The following is a 22,775-nucleotide window of genomic DNA, read 5'->3' as shown; positions in this document are numbered from 1 at the left end:
CCTCTGCAGTCACCGAGGAGAGGACAAGAGAAGTAGGAAAGCGCTTATGCTCCCATTTGGTTGGTGTCGTCTACTTGTCTTTTCATCATCATATGTGCTGAGTGGGACGATCCTTGTACCTTTGTGGGACACCTGAAGTCTAAACGGAAGTGGCAGGAAGTGGCACATGACATAGTCACTCTGCGACCTCTCCAGGAAACAGCCTGACGGGAAGCTGGGTGACCATGAAGCCCTGTAGACCAGAGGCAGTGGTGGTGTGGAAAGAGACCTGGATGGTGGGGACAGAAGGAACAAGCATGACGTGGGTGGCAAGCGTTGTGGGCCAAGCGCTGGCCCTTTGCTGGGGCGGGCTTGTTCTGCTGGAACAGAAGTGAGTTCCAGTTTTGAGGCCCTTGAAGGGCAGCACTGTGTCAGAGCCCAAAGAGGACAGGTGGGCTGGAGGAGAGCTGTGGGAGCCGTGGGAGGAGGCGATGACTGCCACAGTGTGGGGATAGAAAAGGGGACCTGCAAGTCACCTGCCTTCCCAGGGGTGCTGCAGAAAACCAAATCTCCCTCTAGCACCATTGCGCCGTGGAGGCCACAGGAGCTGTGACTGTCTCCACTCCTCTCTGACCTGGTGTGGGCTCCCTGAATATTTACCAGCTGCCATCCCCATGCCACAACTGCTGGAGAAATAGAATAAATTGGACCCTAGTTCTCCCAGCCTTCCCTGGGTGAGCACATTGTCATCTTGTTTCTTATAGACAGAGGCCCTCAGAGATAAAAGTATCATGTCATGGCGGATAGTGTGTACCAGGGCTGGGATATAGACTCAGGTCTTCTGAATTCAAGGACAGTGACTGTTCTTCTATGTGGCAGAGTCAAGGATCACCTGGAATAGGGCCCCAAGAGAGGAGTCCCCATACTTCCATGCAGCTACTCTGGCCACTCAAGGAAAAGTCACAGAGCTTCCAACCTCTCCTTTTGAGAGTTTTATTACAGGGAAGCAGGGCTCAGGCAGCTTGTGGCTAAGGGCACAGTCTTTTCCCTCCTAAATCTCTTGTCCCCAAGGACCTTTCCATTCCCAACCAACAAAATCCCAACCTTTCCCCGCCCATCCTGGCTGAACCAGAGCCAAAACCCAGATTTTCTGGGCACCCTCAGGCCCCTGCTCCAAAACTCCACTTGCCCCTTCCCCTTATCCCTGTTGCAGGTCTGAGGCCCCAGATCTAGGATGCAGGTAACAGAGGGTGTGTTTGTGGGGAGCCAGGTGAGGTGCTGGAGGGGAAGCACTTGCAGAGCTCTAAGTAGTAACCAGGGGCCCTGGTTACCGTCACTGCCCAGGGCTGCATTCTACCACCTGTCTGACCTGAGTTGGCCCCATTTGGGGGCCCTTTCCTTCCCCAGGGAAACAGGCCCTGCCCGAGGGTCCCCAGACAACTGCCAGGTTTTATGGGCTCAGCAAGAAGCATGTATACTATGACTAATCCCCATCTTCGGCTTCCTCTGTCACCGCAACCTGCCAGGCAGGAAGTGAGCGGGACTCAGCTCCCCTTAATCACCGCCACCTCCCTGTGACCCGCCTCAATCACGCCTCTTTACAGTTGGGCAGAGCCGCCTAGGCCTCCTCAAACTTCCCTATCTGCACCTCCTGATCACTGATAGGACTAATGGCGTTTGCTCGGTCCCCACCCTGGGCCCTGGAGTCCCAGGAGTCACGCAATCCCACGGGCCCAGGGTGGGGACCAGCCTCCTGCCCAGTGTGGCCTTGTGTGGCAGCGGCCCCTTCCTGGCAGCCATCTTTGTCCCTGGTCTCCCCAGGTACCAAGTAGCCCGCTGTCTCATCTGGGCTCCAGGGCTTCGGACCCTGCCCAATTGCCACCTCCCTCACTCGCCCACATTTCCCCCTCTGCAGCCACTGAGAATTTGCTGAACACCTGCTGCATATCAGATCCTGGTGCAGGGTAGTCACCTGAGAGCAGCAGTCACCAGCCAGAGCCAGGTGGTGCTGACACACTCAGATGAGATCCTGAGGGGTGCAGAGGAGAGGCCCGCTCGGCCAGCAGCAGCTATGGCGTGTGTAGGGGCAAGGAAGGGCCTCTGGGGCATTGGCCTCCGCACAGAGCAGTGTGATGGCCAGACGCACAGCTCTGGTGTCCACATGGGCACATGGTCAGGGACACCTTCATTCCAGGCCACTTCTCGTAAGCGGCAAAAGCCAGATTGTGGCCATGTGGCTGCTGGCAGAGGTGCTGGGCATCTCTGCAGCTTTGATAAACTTCCAATCCAAGGTCTCCTCCTGAGTCACCAGTTACTGTGCCCCTTTTGAAAAGGGGGCTATGGGACCACAGCATTCCTGGGTGATTTTCCCAGAGACCAGAGTTTTTTAAATTCTCAGAGCAGAAAGGAAGCGTCTTTCCCACACTATACCTCAGCCCCAAAAGACCAGCAGGGTTATGCTGTCCCAGATCAGATACTGCTGGGCTCTGCAGGCAGCACCTGTCAATCTCCAAACTTCAAACTGATTGGGCCAGTCAGGGTCACCTAGTATACTATCTGCCAATCACTGTACCTAGGGAATGCAAAGAGCCAATGGGCTTATCCGTGAGTCACTTGCTATCCCAGAGGCCCTGCTTCCCACACTGGGGATGAGAAGCTGCTCCAAGCACTGCCTGGGCTGCCACCTGAGGAAGGACATGGTTTCTGGAGGAGCAGTCACTGACAACCCCGACAGCCCCCCAAGAGAAATGAGTCTGTTCCCTCCACAGTAGGGCGTGGTGTGCGTATGGCGTTGTGTCAGGACACCTCTAGGGAACGGCAGCACACTCGAGTTGGGGAATTTGAAGAGCGGTTACTAAAGGAACTATTGCCCAAGGATGGGCAGGAAGTGGGGAGGTCACAGGGTAGAGCAGAACCTGAAGCCACTCACAGTGACAGAGTCACCAGGACATGGACAGGGTCGCAGCTGTGAGGAGAGGACAGTGGATCAGGAGCCCCAGGAAGGAGCCAGCGAAGCCCAGCCCCTCTGCCCTCCCCTCTTGCTCCTGGGCACGTTCCTCTCACCAAAGCCAGAAACCAGACAACAGGACACTGTGGATGCAAAGCAAGCAGGGAAGCCATGAAAGCTGTGAGGTGGCCCAAGAATCAGAGGGAACTTCCAGAAAAGTGACAGCCTAGGGTGGCCCCGGAATCTGATCCCATCAGTCTTAGGATAGGAACATCTGGGGCAGAGCCTGAGACAGGGATTTGACGCAGTGGGTGGGAGATGGGAGGAGGCAGTCGAGAGGGAGACAGGGAAGGAGGAGAAAATGGTGCTGTCTCAGTAAAAACACCCCAGATTGTTTAAGAGTCATTTCCCATGCCGTAGGCCAGGACTTGACTCTAGTGCCCTCACAGGGTTAACTTGGGCCGAGGGGGCTGCCACAGACACTCCACCTCACACAGAGTCTGCCCAGGCAGATTTGTCTCCGAATGTCTCATGAGGCTGTAGCAAAAACTGAGCTGGCACTGGGCATGGTGGCAACCTGTTCTGATGGTCTGGGCTGCCTGGGAGGCTGAGACAGGAGGATCATTTTGGTCCAAGAGTTCAAAACCAACCTGGCAACATAGTAAGACCTTGTCTCAAAGAAAGAAGGAAGGAAGGAGGGAGGAAGGGAAAAAGAGAAAACAAGATTGCACTATTTGCACCATCTGCACCATCTGCACCATCTGCACCATCTGCACCATCTGTACCATCTGCATCATCTGAAGGTTGTACTGGGCTGCAGGGTCTCCACCAAGACAGCTCACGTGTGCAGCTGTGTGCTGGCATCTGCTCGAATTCCCAGCATGAGCAGATTAGAGGCAGGATCTTCAAGGAGGCAGTTAGGTGCAGTGAGGCCGTGGAGATGATCATGAGCCCAAAGGCCAAGCGTCCTTACCCCAGGAGGATGAAATGCTGGTCACCAGCATGTGTCCAGGCCATCTGCCATTCATGGAGCGGCCTCTCCGGAGGCAGCCTGCTGTCTACATCTCGGACATGGCCTCTGGATCTGGGAGAGAATCTGTCTCCTCTGCTGCCGTCCCAGTGTCTGCCCAGGGGACTGTGTGACATGGCAGTGCAGACCTCCCTGCATGGGTCCCCGCCAAGGGCAGCTCCCTCCCCTAGAGTGGTATCAAGGGACCAGGTGGCTGTGGTGCAGCTCCAAGGGTGGCTTCTGCCAGTGTGAGGGGCTTGAGTCCCAAAGCAAAAACCTGGAAGAGCGGGGCAGAGGCTGCAAAGCCTCCTCTGACCTAGGCCAGAAGTCCTGTTTGTCATTTCTACAAGATTGCAGTGGACAGCTATGCACACAAATGTATGCATGGGGACATCCAGCAGGCCATGTTGGAGGTGGGCCACTACCCCAGTGTCATCAACACCTGGCATGTGTGGGCATTAGCGCTTCAGGGTGGCAGTCAGCTGAAACCCAACGGTAGGCACACAGACCCAGTCCTTCCCCACAGAGCATGTTCTAGTTTTTGAGTTAATACAGAGATCAAATAAGGAGAGGTCAGTGCCAGCCAAAGAGGCCCAGCTAGCTAAAAGTGGCCCAGGGAAGGCTGATGTGTCCGTGGCAGCCAGGGAAGAGCTGCGTCCCAGTGGGACTTCAAGGGGGTGCTCCTCCTGCCCTGGCTGTGTTAGGCAGTTTTGGGCCTCGCTGCTGTGGCCCAGGGCCTCCAGCCCCATGGCCAGGGACACTGAGCTGACCCTGCTGGGTGGCCAACACCACCCAACGTGCACCTCAGCTCTGCACAGGCAGAGTATACCGAGAGCTACAAAGATCACCAGAGACCATCGGTCTTATGCCTGGTGTGAAACCCGAAGTCCAGGCAGAAAAGGGCTCCCCCAGACCGCTGGGACATTGGCAGTACCCAGTACCCCTTTGGCTAGAGCCTGCACCCCACAATATCCTCGAGTGGCCTGGGTACAGAGGACAGCCCTGTGGCTCAGAGAGGGGATGAGCTATCCCCGCTGTGGTGATACTAGATTGTGGGGCCCAGATCCCCACAGGTCTCTCTGGGTGAAGGGAACAGGTGGCAGGGGTGGCAGGACTGGTGGCTGGGGCATGGGACCTGGCTGTCCTGGCCCTGGCATGAGCTCCCTGGTCCTGTTTAGTAATCCCTACACAGGCACAGGGAGGTGGCCCCACATGGGAGGCAGTATTACCACATGCTGGGAGCTCAGCATCTCAGGATAAGGCCACGGGGACCCAGGGGACCTAGCTCTGGTGCAAAGGCTCCTTTGACCGGGATCCACGTTGTGCAATGAGATGGGTTAAGGGTCTGCCATCAGAGGCCTGGTAAACAGTACCAGGTCCCAGGGTACAAGCAGAACACAGTGGTGTGGCAGCTACAGAGCAGGGCACTAGGCGTACTCCAAGTCCTGTGCTCCCAGCTCGCCTGAGATGGACAAGAAGATCACCACTCACTTTACAGACAGGGAAACTGAGGCCAGAGTGGGGCAGGACTCACCCAAGTCTCAGAGTCACTGAGTGCCTTCTCCACAGCAGCTCCCACTGGCCCCAGGGGCTTGGAGCCCCACTGGCTGGCATTTCTTTGTGGTCGCCTCAGCCGCCCTCTGTAGACCAGCCCAGGGTTAAACGGTGTGGTCAGTTCCTCGAGTCCTGGCCTGTTACTTGGCGCCTGAGTGGCCTAGGCTAAGGTAAGGGTCAATCTGAGGACAATCGCCAGGACTGTCCCACAAGGCCACCTCTGAGGGTGCATGGGAAGCCTTGGCTGATACCTGCCCACCTGCTGGGATGTTTTGTTTTATTTTCTGAGACCAGGTCTTGATCGGTAGTTCAGGCTGAACTTGAAATCACAGTGCAGCCCAGGCTGGTCCTAGATGCAACGTGCTCCTCCTGTCACGGCTTCCTAAGTGCTGGGATCATATCCCACCCGCTCTGATGGCCTTTTGTAGCATTTTATGTTTTGGCCCACAGGTAAAATTGTGTGTATCTACCAGCATGCCACACCATCATGAAGTACAGGCGTGCACGGTGTAGAGCAGCTAAATTGAGAGCATGAACACCTCGCAGGGGTTTAGTCAGGTCATACGGTGGTCCTGAAATTCAAGCATCTGGGGCACTATGTCTGAGACCTGAGTCCCACATGAGTCTAGGCCCCCGGTAGTCACTGTGTCAGCCAGCTGTTGTTGTAACGAAGTCCCTGAAACCATCCACTTTTGAGCAGGAAAGGGTTACGCTGGCTCTGAGATTCAGGACCTCGATCTATGGTCACTCCATCTCCTTGCTTTGGGCCTGTGGGGAGCAGCAATCACAGTGGAGCGCTGGGCCTGCTCAGCATATGTAGCCGGCACTGAGGAGAAAGCCAGGAAGGGGCAGAGTTCCAATATCCCCCCAAGGCCGTGCCCCAGTGGCTTCCTGTCTTCCCATTCGTCCTCCCTACAGGTGACATTTGGTGACATTCAGGATCCAAACTGAGTTTTCAGTCACTGTCCTACAAATCTATGTCTGTGCCTCACACAGAGCCTGGCAAACTCCAGCAAGCCCAACACAAGTGTCACCAACTCCGAGAAGCCGTCCTTGATTCCACTAGTCCCTGCCACCATGTCCTCATGTTGTGTCACCCAAAGCCCTGGGCCTTTGTCACATTCAGGAGGCCAGGAAGGATCCAGGCCCAGCTTTCATGAGTCTCCTGGGCACCCTCCTGTGCCCTCCAGCTCTGCACTGGGCACCTGGTTCACCTCACTCTGGCCCCAACCCCTCCTGCTCCTGCTGCTCAGCCTGGGGCTCTGGCTGGCAGGGAAGCTGCCTTGTCACCTTCTAAAAACACTTCGTTTGTTTTTTTATTTGATTGTAGAAAAAACTGTTGGTTCCAAGTGGATTCATTTCGGAATGTGAAGTGAGAAACTAGAAACGAGATAAAGAATCCGCTCCTATCTGGCCGTAGAGAGCTAGGCGCTGTTAGAACTCACCCACCTTTTTGTCCAAGCAGATACAGATGTTTCTATTTTTGCGGGGGGAGGGTGGTTACCAGGGATTGAACTCACAACCTCATACTTGCCAGGCAGGCGCTTATGCCACTGAGTTAACCCCCAGCCCACAGACGTTTCTATACTTTTTAAAACTCCAGATGATATTGGAAAACCTGATTCATCCTCTTAAAAACGTTGATGATGGGAAATCATTCCTGGGTGGTGGCACAGGCCTGCCATCCAGCACTCTGGGAGGCTGAGGTGGGAGGATCACAACTCCAGGCAGCATGGGCAACTTAGTCACTGAGTGAGACCCTGTGTCAAAGTTTAAAAAATCGTAAATGAAGGAGGAAGAGGACTAGGGATGTAGCTCACGGACAAAGGCCCCAGGTGCAGGCCCCACTGCCTCAAAATAATGACGCTCTCTAGCGCCCCTTCTGCAGCTGCACCTGCTGGGGCTCTAACCGGTGGCGGCTCTGCCCCTGAGGGTGGGACAGAGGGGACAGAGTCCTCACCGTGGTCCCCAGACCCGTGGGCTTCTATGCCCTTCACAGGCCCTTGACAGCCTGCTCTCTGTTCCTGCTCTGCCCAGCCCAGCCCTGTGGACTCTGAGCACAGGCTTGGGGTTGGGTGCTGGGGGGCTGCTGGGGGAAACCCATGTGGGGAGCGGAGACCCGCTCTGTGCCTCTTCCTGCCTCTCTCCCCGCTCCTGCTCATGAGCACAAGTCCAACATCACCAAGCCCACAGGCCGTGTGCTGAGCAGGTCCACCTGCGCTCCCCACCCTCCACACCGTCCTCCTCGTGGCCCCCAGCTCCTCTCTGGGGCTCCCCAGCCTCAGGGTCTAGGAGCTCAGCTCCCCAGAGGGGTGCAGTGGTGGTGCCACGGTGAGGGTATCCCTGAGTCCTCTGGGACCCTGTGCCCAAGGCAGCGAGGTGGCAGCTTCAAGAGCTGACCAGGCTAGGAGGACTCTGCCGCCTTGTCCCCGCATCCTCTGCTTTTCTTCCTCTTCCTCCTTCACTTCCTCCTCCTCCACTTTTCCTTCCACATCTGCCTCTTCCTCTTTCTTTGTTTCCCTCCTCCTCTTCTTCCTCCTCTCCTACTCCCTCCTCCTCCTTCTCCATCTTCATCTTCCTCCTTCTTTCCTTCTCCTCCCTTCTCCCTCTCCTCCCCTCCTCCCTCTCCATGTCTCTCCTTGAGTGTCATCTTCTGCCATGACATGACCCTGCGGCAGGCCCTCACCAGATCAACCTCGAAATCTCGGGCTTCGCAGGCTGCAGAGCCATGAGTCACTTGGACTCCTGTTCCTCACAGGTGACTCAGCCTCAGGCGTTTCGAGATGGCCACACAAATCCTTGGGTGGGCATGAGCCAGGGCTGTGTGAGCCTGGAGGTGGCCAGGCCAGGCAGCCATGGCACTGGCCCTGAGCTGAGGGTTTTGCCCTGGGAAGGAATCACAACCCAGACCATTCACCCCTACAGCACTGGACCCCCAGCGCACCTCAGCCCAAGCATCGCTGAAACTCTGCACCAATGGCTCTGGGGATAGCTGGGAGGCCAGGCTGGCAGCATCTCTGCATCTGAGGCTGCATGTGACAGGTGGCAGGAGGCAGGGTGTCCCACAGGTGGGAGTTTTGGCTGACTGAAGTGAGAGTGGCCTCTTCATTGTCCCCACCTACTCATGGCCTCGCTGTGGAAGGACAGGGAGGAAGCTGGCTCTGGTCCCAGGGGCAGGAGGTGCTGCCCTGCCCTGGGGCCTGGCGAGGGGTTAGGACATCGCTCTAAGCCCTGAGCCCCAGGTTCTGCGTCCTCTCTAAGTTGCTGTCTGGGGGTTCAATCCGTGCCCCAAGTCACCACCCGCTGCCTGGAGACTCGCAATGGCCCCTCCACAGCAGGGTCTTGGTCTCAGTCACTGCTGAGCTCTGCAGGGCCGGCACACAGTAGGTGCTTACGTTCTCGGTGGTCAGGGCACAGCAGGTGGCTTCATCACAGGCGTCCCCACCCTGCCCGGTCCTGTGGAGCCAGGCGACCCCCAGGGACACTGAGGAAACCCTGTGCGGCAGGCCAGTTGGCAACCCAGTGGCAGGAGGGACGCGGCACAGCCTTCTTGAGCAAGGCCAGTTGCTCCATCGCCGCCCTCTTCCAGAGCTGACTGTCCCTATTGCCTGCTGGTGGCTGTTGAGTCACTGCTTCCCACTTCCAAGTTTCTGAGGGCACACGGAGCAGAGAGTGGGGGGACGGAGATGTGGCAAAGAGCCCATGTGCTGCTTCACACATTGCGCCCTGACTTGGGCCCCAACCTGTGGTCCTCGGGGATCCTCACATCAGGCCACAGGGAAACTGAGGCCTGTGAGGTTAAGCCACAGGCCCTGGCCACAGAGGAGCCACGATGTGAACTCACGCTGCCAAGTCAGGAATCACCACCACGTCTGGCAGTTCCCCTCATCCTTGTAGGACTCGGTTTCTTTATCTGCAGGATCACTGATTGAGACTGTGTCTCTGCTGCTTGGTTTTTGTACTGAGGGGTCCTGGGATTGAACCCAGGGCCTTGCACATGCCAGTCAACCCACACCTCAGCTCTGTGGTTTTACTTTTCTCTTTCTCCTTCTTCTTTTGTGGGTCTGGGGATGAAACTCAGGGCCTTTGCACAGAGGTATATCCCTAGTCCTTTTTATTTTGTATTTTGAGGTAGAATTTTGCTAAGTCACTAAGTTGTCCAGGTTAGGCTTGAACATGTGGTTTTCCTGTCTCAGCCTCCTGAGTAACTGGCATGAAGGGCATTTGTTGCAGCACCTGGCTCATTTTTGCTTTTCTCAGTCCTAAGCAGGGAGGCTCAGTGGAGAAGGAACCCTAAAACCTGGAGAGGTGGCACCGCTAGAGCTCCAATGTTTCCATGAAGTAGCCAGTCCAGTGGGCAGGTTTCAGGGTCCATACATTACCCCTTGTGGAGCTGGGAACAATGCTTTATGGAGCAGGGCCCACCCGGGCCACCCTCTGCGTTGTTCTCTGACCTCCTGGAGTGGGAGCTCCACTCATTTCACCTCTGCCCCTGCACATCTAGAAGGATGCCTGCGGGTGGAGTCTCTCCTCTACACTCCCAGCATTTGTTGAGTAAGTGAGTGTAGGAAGGACCCACCCTAGACTTGGCTGCCAGAGGTGGGCACTGTGCTCTTGCTGAGGAACCCCTGTCAGTCACACTGCACGCACAGTGACCAACCTTCAGGCTGGTAAAAACAAAGGCCAAGTCTGAGCTGACAGGATGAAGAGCCAATGTTCTCTGCCACCAGAATGTTCCACAGCAGCAGAAGACAAGCTGGCGTTTGAAAGGATGTGGGGATGATGTAGGGTATGCGTGGGCCCAGCCTGAGTCCACAGGATGCAGGCTGGGAGTGCGGGAGAAGCTGCCGTTGGGAAGCCAGGAAGACTGGGGTGGGCATGTTTATTCTTCCTTTTTTGGGTTTTGAGACAGGGACTTGCTGTGTAGACCAGGCTGGCCTCTAGCTCCTGGTCATTCTCCTGCCTCAGCCTCCTGAGCACTGGGATGACAGGTGTGCGCTACCACACCCAGCTCTAACTTCTTTCTTCCTCTTTGAAAACTTCTGGCTGAGCTCTTAGAGTAGTCGGTCATCTCTCAGCACCAGGGCAATGTCCTCTCTGTCGAGCAGCCCAGGGGGCTGACTGAAAGGCCCCTGAGGGACAATCGGAGGACGAGGGACTCTGATGGTGGTGCAGGCCAACCGAGAGACGCATTGCCACAAAGCATTTCCTTTGCAAAACCTGACTCCAAGTTGTATTAATGAGAACTTGGGGGCTATGGCGGCCACTATCCACCTGCCTCTGGCCATGCTCAAGCCTGGCTCACTAGAGGCAGCATCAGGATTTGAACTCAGGACCAGCTATCTCCAAAGATCTTGCTTTTCCAGGCATGGTACACAAGCCTGTGGTCCCAGCCCTTGGGAGGTTGAGGCTGGAGAATCACTGAGAGTTCAAGGCTAGCCTGAACTGTGTAGAGAGCCAGCACTCCACAGGCTGGAGACCAGGCTAAGAAGGTGGTCCCCATCCTCTCCGCAACCACAGGGTTAGGGACAACCCTGGCCTGCCACCTGGAGCCCCGTACCTCACCTGGGTGTCTGTGTGGTGGGCGTGGTGGGGCAATAGGTGTATGAGCTCAGACATAGGTCCAGACAGTACAGGGAAATCAAGTTCTCACAGGAAACTGGGATGGCCTGACTCACGTGGACTCCTCTGCTACACAGACTTGGGGACCTGGCTGTAGGAGACAGCAGGCTTCCCATCCCACCAAGAGGAAGTGGGTGCCACAGAGAGGAGGGGTGACTTCCTCAGCTGCCAGGTTGCACCATTTGTCAAAAAGAGAAAAATGATTTCTTTAAAGAAAGAAGAGCAAGTCCTGGCCTGAGTGCGGAGGTCCACATCTGGTCTCAGCAGCTCTGTCCTGGAGCTCCTGGGGCCCCAGGCCTCCTCAGAGGTGGGTCTGCATCCCTGCATCATCGGGGACCCACCTCCAGGTCACCTGTAGCTATGGGGACTCAGGGCAAGGACAGGGCATCCATACAGAGCCCGGCACTCATGGTCACAGGCGGGGCGCGGATCACTGGTTGTAGGGTCAGGCAAGAACCACTCTTCGAAGCAGACTCCAGTGTCCCCAGGAAGTGCCGCCAGCTAGCACCCATTCCTAGGTGCCTGTCTCCAACCTCCCACTGTGGCACCCAGCCCTGCCCTCCATGCCTTGCTTTCGGCTCAGCCCAGCTCCTCAGCTGTGCCCACAGGCCTCTTGTCACCATTTCTGTCAACCTTGCATTTCCTGCAGCTGCTGTGGTGTCACGGCTTGGTGCCTCCTGCTTACCTTTCTGACTGGCACTCTCCAGATGTCTGCCCCAGGTTTGTGTGGCACAACAGGCACTGGTCTTGGAGGACCCGAGGAGACCATGGTGTCCTAGGGCCAAGGACTTCTGTCTGGAGCTTTGTCTTCAGGCAGTTTCAGACCGTTTTTCCACACATCTTTTTGTTCGTTGCTGGGGATAGAAGTCTGAGCTTTTCATATTCTAGGCAAGCACTATGCCATTTTATAAATACCTTTAGGTCCACAGATATAAATCAGTGGGCACAGTGCCTTCCTGGAAAACACAAGGTCCTGAGTTTGATTCCCAGTACCATAAAATAAATAAATAAATAAATAAATAAATAAATAAATAAAATATCTTTAGCCAGACGAAGTGGCACAAGACTACAATGCCAACACTCAGGAGGCTGAGGCAGGAGGATTGCCACATAATAGAGGCCGGCGTGGGCTACGTAGTGAGACCCTGTCTCAAACAAACAAACACAGAATATCCTCACTGCCTTTAGAACATTCCCTCCCCAAGTGCTAGCTGTTTGCAGCATCTCTGTGTGAGACTTTGTGACAGTGTCATATTTTCCAGGTGTCCTCAGTGCGCCAGCCTTTCCTGTGGTTTCAGTAACTCATTTGTCTGCCTGACAGTCCAAGCATTCCAGCATTTTAAGGTCTTAAGACGGTTTTTTATTTTCTTATATCAGAAATCGAACTCAAGATCTTGCTCTTGCAGGCAGGCACTGTGCCACTGAGCTATATCCCTGGACTCATTTTAAGAGGTTTTAATGCATAAGGGTTGAATTCCTTCCAGGAAGCTGTTTTGTAAGCCAAGGAGCTACCTCCTAAATGATCTCTCTATTTAGCATAGGAGGGGAGCAGGGGGAGCTGTGGGGCGGCAGCAGAGCCACCCCACAGCCTGGATCAGGCACAGCTGGGCAGCGAGCAGGTCGCAGAGGAGGACATGGACCCCAGGCTGCCGGACCCAGGCTCTGCTGGGCAGTCTGCTGGGAAGACTGCCCGGTCCCTAGGAGCCAGGGGAGGCCAATGAGAGGGAGTTGAAGACCAGTGGCTCAGGACACAGAGGTCTCACCTTTCTGGTCCCAGAGTCACTGTCACCTCTGTCCTCCTCTGCTCCTGGCTCGGCAGACACAGACCATCAGGTTGGCCCTGGCTGCTCTTCGTCTGTGTGGGATGCAGAGGTCACTGGAGATTCAGCAGCTCAGAGGGCAACAGGTGGACGAGGGACAAGGACCAGCCAGCGGAGCCGTCAGACCCCAGTGATGTCCGTGAGCACAGTGACATGAGACCCATGCCAGTGTGGCCTGCCCTCCGAGAAACTGTAAAGAGGAAGGGGAAATGCACGTCCATCCACGCAGAGGCTGGTGCATGAGCGTCCAAGTCCCATTATCTGCTGTCGCCTAGAAAGTGCAGATCACCAGTCCAGCCCCTGACAAGTGAGCGCAAAGAGGAGTGGGATCTGGCCACGCACTGCAGTATTCATCAGCCATGGAAGAGGTGACGCCATGCCACGTGCCACGTGCCACGTGCCACGTGCCACGTGGGGGAAGCCCCCAAGCGTGCTGAGGCAGAGCCGTGGTCACAAGGTCATATGCTGCAGCACCCAGTGATAGGAAATGTCTGAAACGGGCAAATCCAGAGGCAGAGGGCAGATCAAGGTTACCTGAGGCCAGAGGAAAGAGTCCATCGGGGTGGGCTCTGCGGCTGCTGAAAATGCTCTGTGGTTGATGGCAGTGAGGGCTGAAAGCTCTGGCGACGCCCTAGTCAGGCACGGTGGTGTGTGCCTGTAAATTCAGGGCTCAGCAGGATGAACAGGAGGGAGCCTGCAAGTTCAAGGCAAGTTTGGGCTGTGTTCAAAGCCATCCCAAACTGTGTAATGTGAGACTCTGTCTCAAAAACAAGAGAAAATCCTGAAAGTACTGAAAGCCGCCATTGGTCTGTGAAGTACAGGTCAGTGCGGGTAATAAATGAATAAAGAAATAGTGACGGGCCCAAGTGTGGTGCCACCTGCCGTACTTCCAGTACTTGGAAGGCCGAGGCAGGAAATTACACAGCTGAGATCCTGTCTCGAAACAAAACATAAATCAGGCATGGTAGTACATGCCTGAAGAAAAATTTTTAAGAGAGAAAAGGAGATCACCAGTAATGCTCCAGAGTGAGCCTGGTTCCCATGGTCACCAGTTGCTGAAGCCTGCAGGGCAGAGACCCTGGCAGCGCCATGAGGAGTACGTGACCAAGTGTCTCAGGCTGTGGGGGCCCTATGGGTCTGCTGCTCTACACCCGCCCAGCCTGCTGTGTCACACTTGCATGCAGGTGGGGACACTGGTGACAAAGGTGAGCGCTGTTTCCCTCAGCTAGCCCTCAGGATATGGAGTCTAACACAATCCCTCTGCCCCAAGCGCCCTCTTGTCACCCAGGGGCCCAGACCTACTTGACAAGGGTGGCTAAAGTGCCATCTGCTCCTGCCACGAGGTGAGGTCAACACCACCCCACAAGGGTGGGGGTGGGGCTGTGCCCCTGGGCTCCAGCTGGATGGGGTGCAGCAGGTATGGACCACGCCCAGTGGGAAGGGGCGGAGGCAGACAAGGCCTCCCCTCCGGCAGAGTGGGGATTCTGGAGAGATGAACACTGATGGGAGTGAGGGTGGTGGGAAGATGGGGCTTCTGCCCATTGAACTCGGAGGACTGACATCCTCCTGACAAGTGGGCTGACGTCTTGGCAAGGGCTTGGTTTTAGTGGGGACCAACAGTACATGAGGTGTGGACAAGGGTGAGCGCTGGCCTGGCACTGTGAGGCCCCAGATTTGATCCCCAGCACCATCAAAAACTGAATGGTGAGTTCGATCCCCAGTACAAAACAAAACAAAACAAAACAGAAAACAAGAAATCCCACAGTTGCTGGGCATGGGGACCCCGGACTCCCCTATGCATTCTTCCTCCACTTCCTGTTGGGCTGCCCTCAAGCGAACAAGTGAGGTGTCAGTCACCTTGTTAGGTAAACTCATTGTTAAACTTCTTGTCATTGGTCCCAAAAAAAAGCTTGTCCTTGCCAAGGACCAGGGTCATGGTTGCTGGCCTTAGGGCATACCCATTGCAGCCAGGGTTCCGGGGACACTTTGTGTCACCTGCATCATAGATGAGCAGGCTGTGTGCCAGGAGGTCATGTCCCCACGGCTCTAAGTGTGGGGCACTGGAGCCCTGACATTCGTGAGCATCGCTCGTCATCAGTGGGTGTCACCAATAGGACTGTCCCCAGCACTCTGCCACCCTGATCCTCGAATACATCCTGGGTGGCCCTATCATCCAGGTCACAGGATGGTGTCATTCATTTAAAGTGGGAATTACAAGGATTGAGTGGGGATTGGTAAATCAGATTTACAAATTCCTTTCTCCTCCGAACTCCACTGGGCCTGAACTGGACTCCTTCCTGGCGAGCCAGACTAAGAAAGTCCCCACCCAGCACCCCTGTGGTCCTTCCTCAGACTGTGATAGGTAAGACCCAGCCCTGTTCACACAGCATGGCACCTGGCTGGCCCCTGGAGGGCAGAGGAGGAGCCGGCCTCTTGGACTGAAGGGAAGGAGCAGATCCCTGCCAGATTCCGCCCCCCCCCCCACCGAGGCGTCCCTGCCTATGGAAGGGCAGGGGTCAGCTCAGCATTACCTGTGTCCCCCACACAGTGGCCAAATGTAACAGTGCCCAAGTGCTTAGGAAGCCGGCGATCTGCTCCCAGGAGTGAGCAGCCATAGTCCCAGCCTCTCAGGGAGGAGGTGCAGGGCCTGGGGCTGTTAGAGGAAGGGCCCACTCTGAACGTACAAGGAGCTGGTCAGTCCTCAGCCCGAGAAGCCCCAAGGATGAACAAATGGGATCATACCAAATTAAAAAGCTTCTGACAGCAAAGCGAATCACCAACAAAGTGAAGAGACTACCTGCAGCGTGGGAAAAGACACCGAGGCTGTCCCCAGCAGGGGACTGCTATCTAGACTATGTGAAGAACTCAAAGATTAGATGCCTCAGAATAAAAGACCTGAGGAAAAGTGGGCAAATGAAATGAATGGACGCTTCCCAGAAGAAGTACAAACAGCCAATAAATACATGAGAAAATGTCCAGAATCTCTCACCACTGGAGAAATTAAAACAATGCTGAAATTCCACCTCACTCCAGAAAGAATGGCCCCCATCAAGAAATCCAATAACAAATGCTGGCGAGGCTGCAGGGAAAAGGACTCCATCCACACTGTTGGTGGGAGTGTAACCTGGTGCAACCACTGTGGGGATCAGTGTGGAGAGTCCTCAGAAACTGAAACTAGAAATTCCATTTAATCCAGTGATTGCCCTTCCAGGTGTCTTCCCAAAACAGTTAACGACGGCATATACAGTGATGCGCCACACCTGTGTTTATAGCAGCCTGTCTGTCCATCCACAGATGAATGAGCGAAGAAAATGTGGTCTTCGTACACGGTGGAGTGCTAGTCAGCCATAAAGAAGGGCATCTTGAGTCTTCTGTAGGAAAATGGAAGCAGCTTGAGACTATAGTGGTGAATGAAATAAATCAGACGCACAAGCTTCACCATCACATGGCTTCTCGTGTGTGGGAAACCCAAAGAACAAATAAAGAGCCAAACAAAAGATAATGGGAAGTAGGGAGATAGAGTCCCTCCAATGAGAAAGGGATCGAGAGACGCAGGGAAGGGGAGGGATAGGAAAGGAGTGGAGATGTGTCAGGCACGGCGCACAAGGGATGTGATCACTGCGTGCTGCAAACATGCACTAATAAAAAGTAAACATTGAAGAAGGGAAGAGATGGGTTCTGGGTGGGGGTGCAGGGCTGTGGTTCCTGGGCTGGGTCACTCATGGGTCCACAACTGCTGCTTACACAGGACAAGGCTTCCCGCGTCCCGGTCCCAGAAAAGTCAGGTGGCGGCTCTGCCGGTTTCAGCTGGGTCTCGTGCTGTGGTGGTCCAGGGCCTCGGGAGCCAGTACCATGGGGACTGAGCCTGGCTGACGGCTGTCACTGCGGTGGGGACCCTTACTGCGGTGGGGAGCCCTTCCACCGTGGCAGCATGGAGGATGTTTGGTTTTAATCTTTGGGCACCTTCTTACTTTTTTCTTTTTAATTTTGAGGTTTTTGCTAAGTTCTCCTGTCTCAGCCTCCCAGATGCTGGGATGATAGGAGTTTGACACACATCCCATGACAGTCTTTATTTTATAGGGAGAACTAAAGGACAAGGCCATCCACTATAAAACTGCTAGCAGAGGGCCTGGGAGCAGCTCGGTGGTAGAACACTTGCCTAGCACCTGTGAGTCCAGGGTTTGACCCCTGACACCGAGTAAATGAATCACAGCCAACAGATAGGCACCTAGGGGTGATAGAAGTTTGGGATGCCAGGTGACCTTCCTAACCTGAGTTGACCATTTCACAACATGTGTACAGAGGATCCTGGCAGTATGTATAAGTTTCATCTCAATTTTTTAGAAGAACCAGGGAAAGGGAGAGATAGGCGATCGCTCTTGCCCTGGAAGCTGCCTTTTGAGAGCCTCCTATGGTGCTCTTAAGGCACCACCTTGTCCTGTGTTGCTTATTTTCCATTTTTCTAATAGTTTTCTGGTTCTCAATCTTGGCAGCACTGTTGAACTAAATCCGTGGGATGTGTGTGTGGGGGGTGCGAGTAATGGGATTTGAACCAGGGCTGTACACTAAGCTATGTCCCCAGCCCTTTTTTATCTTTTGAGATAGTCTTGCTAAGTCCTGGCATTGCAGGTGTGCACCACTGCCCCAGCACAGTGAGACTTTTTAAAACTACCCTGTGGAGTGCACGCCCCATCAGTCAGACAAGGTGGCAGGGTCCCAGGCTGTTCCTGGGCCTCCCAAGAGCTCCTAACCTGGTCTCCACAGTCGGACAAGTGGGCAGCTGTCAGGAAGAGTCGCAGGGCTAGAGGAAGAGGTGACAGGAGCTGGTTCTTCTCCACCCCTGGTTCAGGGAGGAGGGGTCTCTGCCCCCACCTTGCAGGGTCACCTGTGGGGAACAGTGCTCCTCCGGGGGAGCCCCCTTTGCCTTCTCTAGAAGCTGGAGAAACTCCAGCAGCAGCAGGGTTGGGGTGTAGCTTAGGGGAGGGTGCTTGCCTGACACGCGCAAGGACCCGGGTTCCAAGTCAGCACCGCAGAAAGGAGGGATGTGGAGAACCTGCAGGCTGACACCGACAGGCCCACCGCAGCTGGCCCTGACCTCCTACCCAAGAGCAGCCCGGGAGCCCCGCCCCTGCTCAGAGACCTCCTAGCAGCATGGGTCCGTTTAAAAAGAGAACGCTTTCTCTTTGGCTGCTGGCTGCACTCCATCTGGGTTTGGTTGGAAGGTAGCTTTCTCCGAGTACTGCTGAAGATGAACGGGACTCTTACACTTACTCTTTCGTGGGTGGATTCTTAGTCATCCTGCTACTTCTCTGTGAGTTGTCTGTTCCTAATCTACTAATTCACAAGGGCACGTGTGGCTGCCAAGGGGACCGGCGCTGTGTCCCCGCGCACACATGGCTCCCTTGGGCTGCGCTGCTGCCACCCAACGTCAGATTGGAATCAGGGCGAGGCAGGGCGTGGCGGGGCATATCCGGGCTGGGGCTCCTGGTCCCCGGCTTCCCCTGCCTCTGTATCTGCCCCTCCTTTCCCTAGCATGCATTTCCCCCTTGGGGACCCGGCCACACTGTCATCTGCATCCCTGCCCTTGGCCTTGTGCTTCTTCCTGGCTCCTCTGCTTGAGCCCCAGTGCCACCTCCTGCTGCACAGCTAGGAGTCCGCTTGGGACAAGGTGGCTGTGGAGGGGGGCCTGCCACACCAGGAAGGCCCTGTCAGGACGATGGCTCCAGGCTCCTGAGGGCTCGGCCCCACCTCAGCTCTCGGTGCTCTGACTGCCTCAAGGCTGGCAGTCCTGGAGACAGTCTGCAAAGGCGGATCACAACCTCGGAGCCGAGTTCCAGGAGCAGAGTGGGGGTTGGGGCATCTGGGGGTTGGGGGGGGGCTCCGAGGTGGGTCCAGGAGCAGGGGCAGAAGAGTCAGGGTGGCAGGTTAGCACACTTGACTCCTCCTGCTTCTGTCCTAGGCCTCCAGCAGGGTCTTCTGGACCCCCTTCAGCCCTACCTGGTGTCCCCTCACCCTCAGGATAGGACCTGAATTCCCAAGAACACCACTTAGCTCCTACTGTTCTTGGCTGGTTTTGTTTTCCTCCATCCTCGCCTCTCCATGTCCATCTCTCTCCAGACAGGGTCTTCCTGTGTTATGCAAGCTGGCCTTGAACTCTTGGACTCAAGCTAACCTCCCGCCTCAGCCTCCCAAGTGCTGGGACTCAAGGTACAGACCACCACTCCTGGCTCCTGCCTGGTGACCCTGAACTGACTGTGTGTCCCCAGTCCCCTCATTCTAGAAGGGCCCCCGACTTGGCCAACACCTCTGCACTGGCTCCGACATCTGCTAAGTGGGCTTTTCAGAGCCTCAGAACAGCCTTCCATGTGAGTGTCTCTTCCACAGCATCCCCCCTGCTAGGCCAGCAGAGCCTTTGTGGCCTGGACGACCTCAGCTCTCCCTGACGCACAGCCTCATGCTGGCCAGAAGCCCAGTGGGCAGGGGCTCCCTGGCCTCCCAGGCCTGGCACACAGATCCCAGCTCCCGCAACCTCTGTGTCCGGGGAAGGGTGGCATCGCAATGCCACGCTGCAGCAGTGACCTGGGCCCTAGCCCAAGCCCGGGTGCCCAGGCCTGGGTAGCAACGTGACGCCCACACGGATAAGTATTTACATTAGAACAGAAACAGAAATGCAAGGGCCCCAAAGCTAACAGAGGTCTCACTCTGGGACCACACTCCTGAGAGGGAGAACTTTAAGGGAGTTCATGCCAGGAATTGTCACACTGGTGGAACCACAAGTGAAATTCACAGCATTGTCACCTTGGGCTCTTATCCAGCTGTGTGACCTTTAGCGAGTCACTTTACCTCTCTGGGCCTCGAAAATGGGAGGTTGTCTACATTGCTCAGTGAGTTGTTATGAAGACCTTTTCCTTTCAGGATGCTGTGTGGAAAGGGACGTTGCACAAGGAGCCGGGGACAGAGTGCCTGCCCACCAGACAATGCTTCTAGACAAACAGCCGCTTCCTCCGTTAATGAGTCCTGTGGAATGCAGATGAGATTTTTTCCTCCTCCTTTTTGCTGATTAAGTTCCCCCAAAACCCCCTTAAGGATTTTAATAAGAAATGCAAAAATCAACAAAAGTCCGGCAAAGCCTTTCCTGTTATTAAATAAAGGGAAAGTAAATATTGCAAATTAGACATATTTCATAAGAGGATGTTTTGTTTGGGCTAAAAAAAAATGAGAAAGAAAAGAAAAAGCTATTTGCTTTCTGGCAGCAAATACATGTCTTACTGAAGTTTGATTTCAAATTTGATGACTGGGACATTATTCCTGGTTTGCCTGGAATTCAAGCCTTTTGACATTTGATGAGGGAAAGCTGGTTTCAGGCTGGCCAGGTCTCTCCTTCTGGGACCCAATGGAGCTTCTTCAGCTCCCAGGAAACCGGATCATACAAGACAAAAGCAACTCGGAACCAAGGAGACTTCATGTGGTTCTGCCACAAAGAGATGAGAGAAAAATAAAACACAAAAGGTTCCGTTGGTCTACTTTTTAAAAAAAATTTTATTTTGAAGGTAGTAAAACTACAACAGAACAAAGCCAATCGAGACAATGCAGTGACACTGGTACAGAACTTCACAGTAGGATCCTGGGATGGTACTAATAGGTACTATGGAATAGCTCGTTATCTTCACAATAGATTTCCAGTGAATTAGGTATAGCGAAATCAAACCAAAAACAGAACGTATAAAACCAATTGAAACAGAGTGTTGAATAGAGCAAAACAAACAACAAATCAAAACAGTGAAAACAACCTTTGCCTTCAAACAGAAGACAGAAGGAAATCCCCCATATTTGCTATATTGCATATAGCCATCCTTGCAAGAGATGCTGAGACGTCTATTCCCAATTGCTATGGGGGTGGTGCTTAATTCTTAGCCCGGTAGGCTCACTGGAGCCGCTGGTTCTCTTCCTGGTCCGCGCCATGGGCGTTTACAAAGAAGGCAAGCGAATAAGCTGCCTAAGTTCCATCATGGCCGGATCTCGGGAGCCCGTTGGTCTACTTTTTAGGATAAGAGAGGAGACACTAAAACACAGCACAGCAACACAGCGTCAGTCCTGACAAAGGGCCTGGTGGCTGCAGGACCGGTTTAAATCTACCTCTGCCATTTTAGGCCTGCGTTACCCGGGTAAACTACTTAACTTCTCTGTCACTTTCCTCATCTTTTAAATGGGAAGAATAAAAGCATTTACTATAAGAGATGTAATCAGGGATAGAAGAGTGGGAAAATCAGTCCAGAAAAGTAAGGTGCTCTGCCAGGAGTGGTGGTACATGCCTGCAATCCCAGCACTTGAAGGCAGAGGCAAGAGGGCTGCTGTGAGTTCAAGTCAGCCTGGGCTACACAGTGAGTCCAAGGCCGGCCTGCACTGCACAGCAAGTGGAAAGACAAAAACAGAAACAAGAGAAAAAGAAAGCAAAAAGACACATGCACCTCATGCAATTTGTATAAAGGGACAGATAGGAAGGAGGAGGGACGAGGGAGGCAGAGCGACATAAGGCTCAGCGACGGTGGCTGTGCTGGGAAGGAGGCCTTCCAGGTGCCAGCGAGGGGCACCTGTACCTGTCGCATGCACACCCAGCACAGCACAGCCGGCAGCTGCTGGCACACACAGCTGTCACTGAGCACGCATCACTGTGCAGTGCGTGACATGCCTGGCAGCCTCCCGATCCTGTAGGCGACAGGAGTTTAGGAGAGAAGAGTGTTGGCTCAATTTCACATGCCGGTCACCCCTGCCCGGGGGACAGAAAAGACCTCGGTGAGAATCACCCTTGATTTCCACTTGGAGAGTAGGCAAAGCCACCAAGAATACTCATGGAAAGGTGTCCAAGGCCAGTGGGTGCCACACAGCTGCCATGCTAACACTGTGGGAGGCTGAGGCAGAAGGATCTCAGGTTCGAGACCCAACTGGCAACTTAATGACTTCGTGAGCCCCTATGTCAACCAAAAAGAGGGCCAGAGTGCAGCTCCGTGCAAAGGCCCTGCATTCCAGCCCCAGCACCAAGAGAAAAGAATGTAAGTGTCACCTATATTCACACAGCTTCCGGTTTATTTAAGAAATAAAGCAGGAGAGATATAATGCTGAGGCCTCCTTATCTACTACCAAAGTCCCAGAGAGAACTGACAGTTTACGTGCTCCGACTTCTGAGGTCTTTAAAATAATTTAACATAGCTATATGTACATCGAATACCTGGTATTTTGTATTTTATTTGATTCTTATTTTGGGGATGTACCAGGGATCGAACTCATGACCTCATGCTTGCCAGGCAGGCGCTTACATATTTTAAACTACACACATGGTGTTGTATGATTCATACAACATGTGCACCTTGACTTCATTAGTTTTTAAATTTTATCCCTTTTTTTTCATATGAGGAATTGAATCTAGGGAGCTCTGAGCTACCTCCCTGGGTCCTCCCCCAAATCTTTTTATTTTATTTTGAGTCAGGGTCTCAGTAATTGCCAAGAATGACCTCCAATTTGGGAATCATCCTGCCTTAGCCTCCTATGTACCTGGGATCCCCGGCATGTGCCACCATATGGCCAAATGCATTCCTTTCAGCTGCCGTATAGTATTCCCCCGTGGGGCTGTCCTACCTCACGTTCTATATGTCTATCCTTCAGGCAGGGACATTCAGGTCGTTTTCCTTTTTTTTTAAAATAGGATTTGATTAAATAAAAATCCTTTGCTAAGTGTCTGTTTCGGAATACTTGCCCAAGTTTCTCCAGAAGACTGTATGGAGCCAGCATCCTTGGAACCAGGCCCCTTGGTGGGCACCCCGGTAGGGAGTGGGCTGTCTCCCCAGCA

The 22,775-nt window shown here is 54.3% G+C and overlaps 1 protein-coding gene across 2 annotated transcripts in view; it reads left to right on the top strand.

Annotated features, from left to right (window-relative positions):
- Nucleotides 1–20,106, top strand: part of Pparg (peroxisome proliferator activated receptor gamma) — a 144,352-nt gene extending 124,246 nt beyond the window's left edge. The window contains exons 8-9 of one of the 2 annotated variants that reach the window (XR_010043763.1): nucleotides 19,049–19,138; nucleotides 19,847–20,106. The gene's annotated coding sequence lies outside the window, so the exon portion shown is untranslated. Of the gene's footprint in view, nucleotides 1–19,048; nucleotides 19,297–19,846 lie in introns of both variants that reach the window. The other variant, XR_010043764.1, reaches the window with a different exon arrangement.
- Nucleotides 20,107–22,775: the final 2,669 nt, after the last annotated feature.

Source organism: Cavia porcellus, unplaced genomic scaffold, assembly GCF_034190915.1.
Source record: "Cavia porcellus strain 051 isolate PalLab524CR breed Dunkin Hartley unplaced genomic scaffold, mCavPor4.1 scaffold_27, whole genome shotgun sequence".
Classification (NCBI taxonomy): domain Eukaryota; kingdom Metazoa; phylum Chordata; class Mammalia; order Rodentia; family Caviidae; genus Cavia; species Cavia porcellus.
Note: the sequence above shows the minus strand (reverse complement) of the source record. Positions and strands in the feature narration are given on the sequence as shown.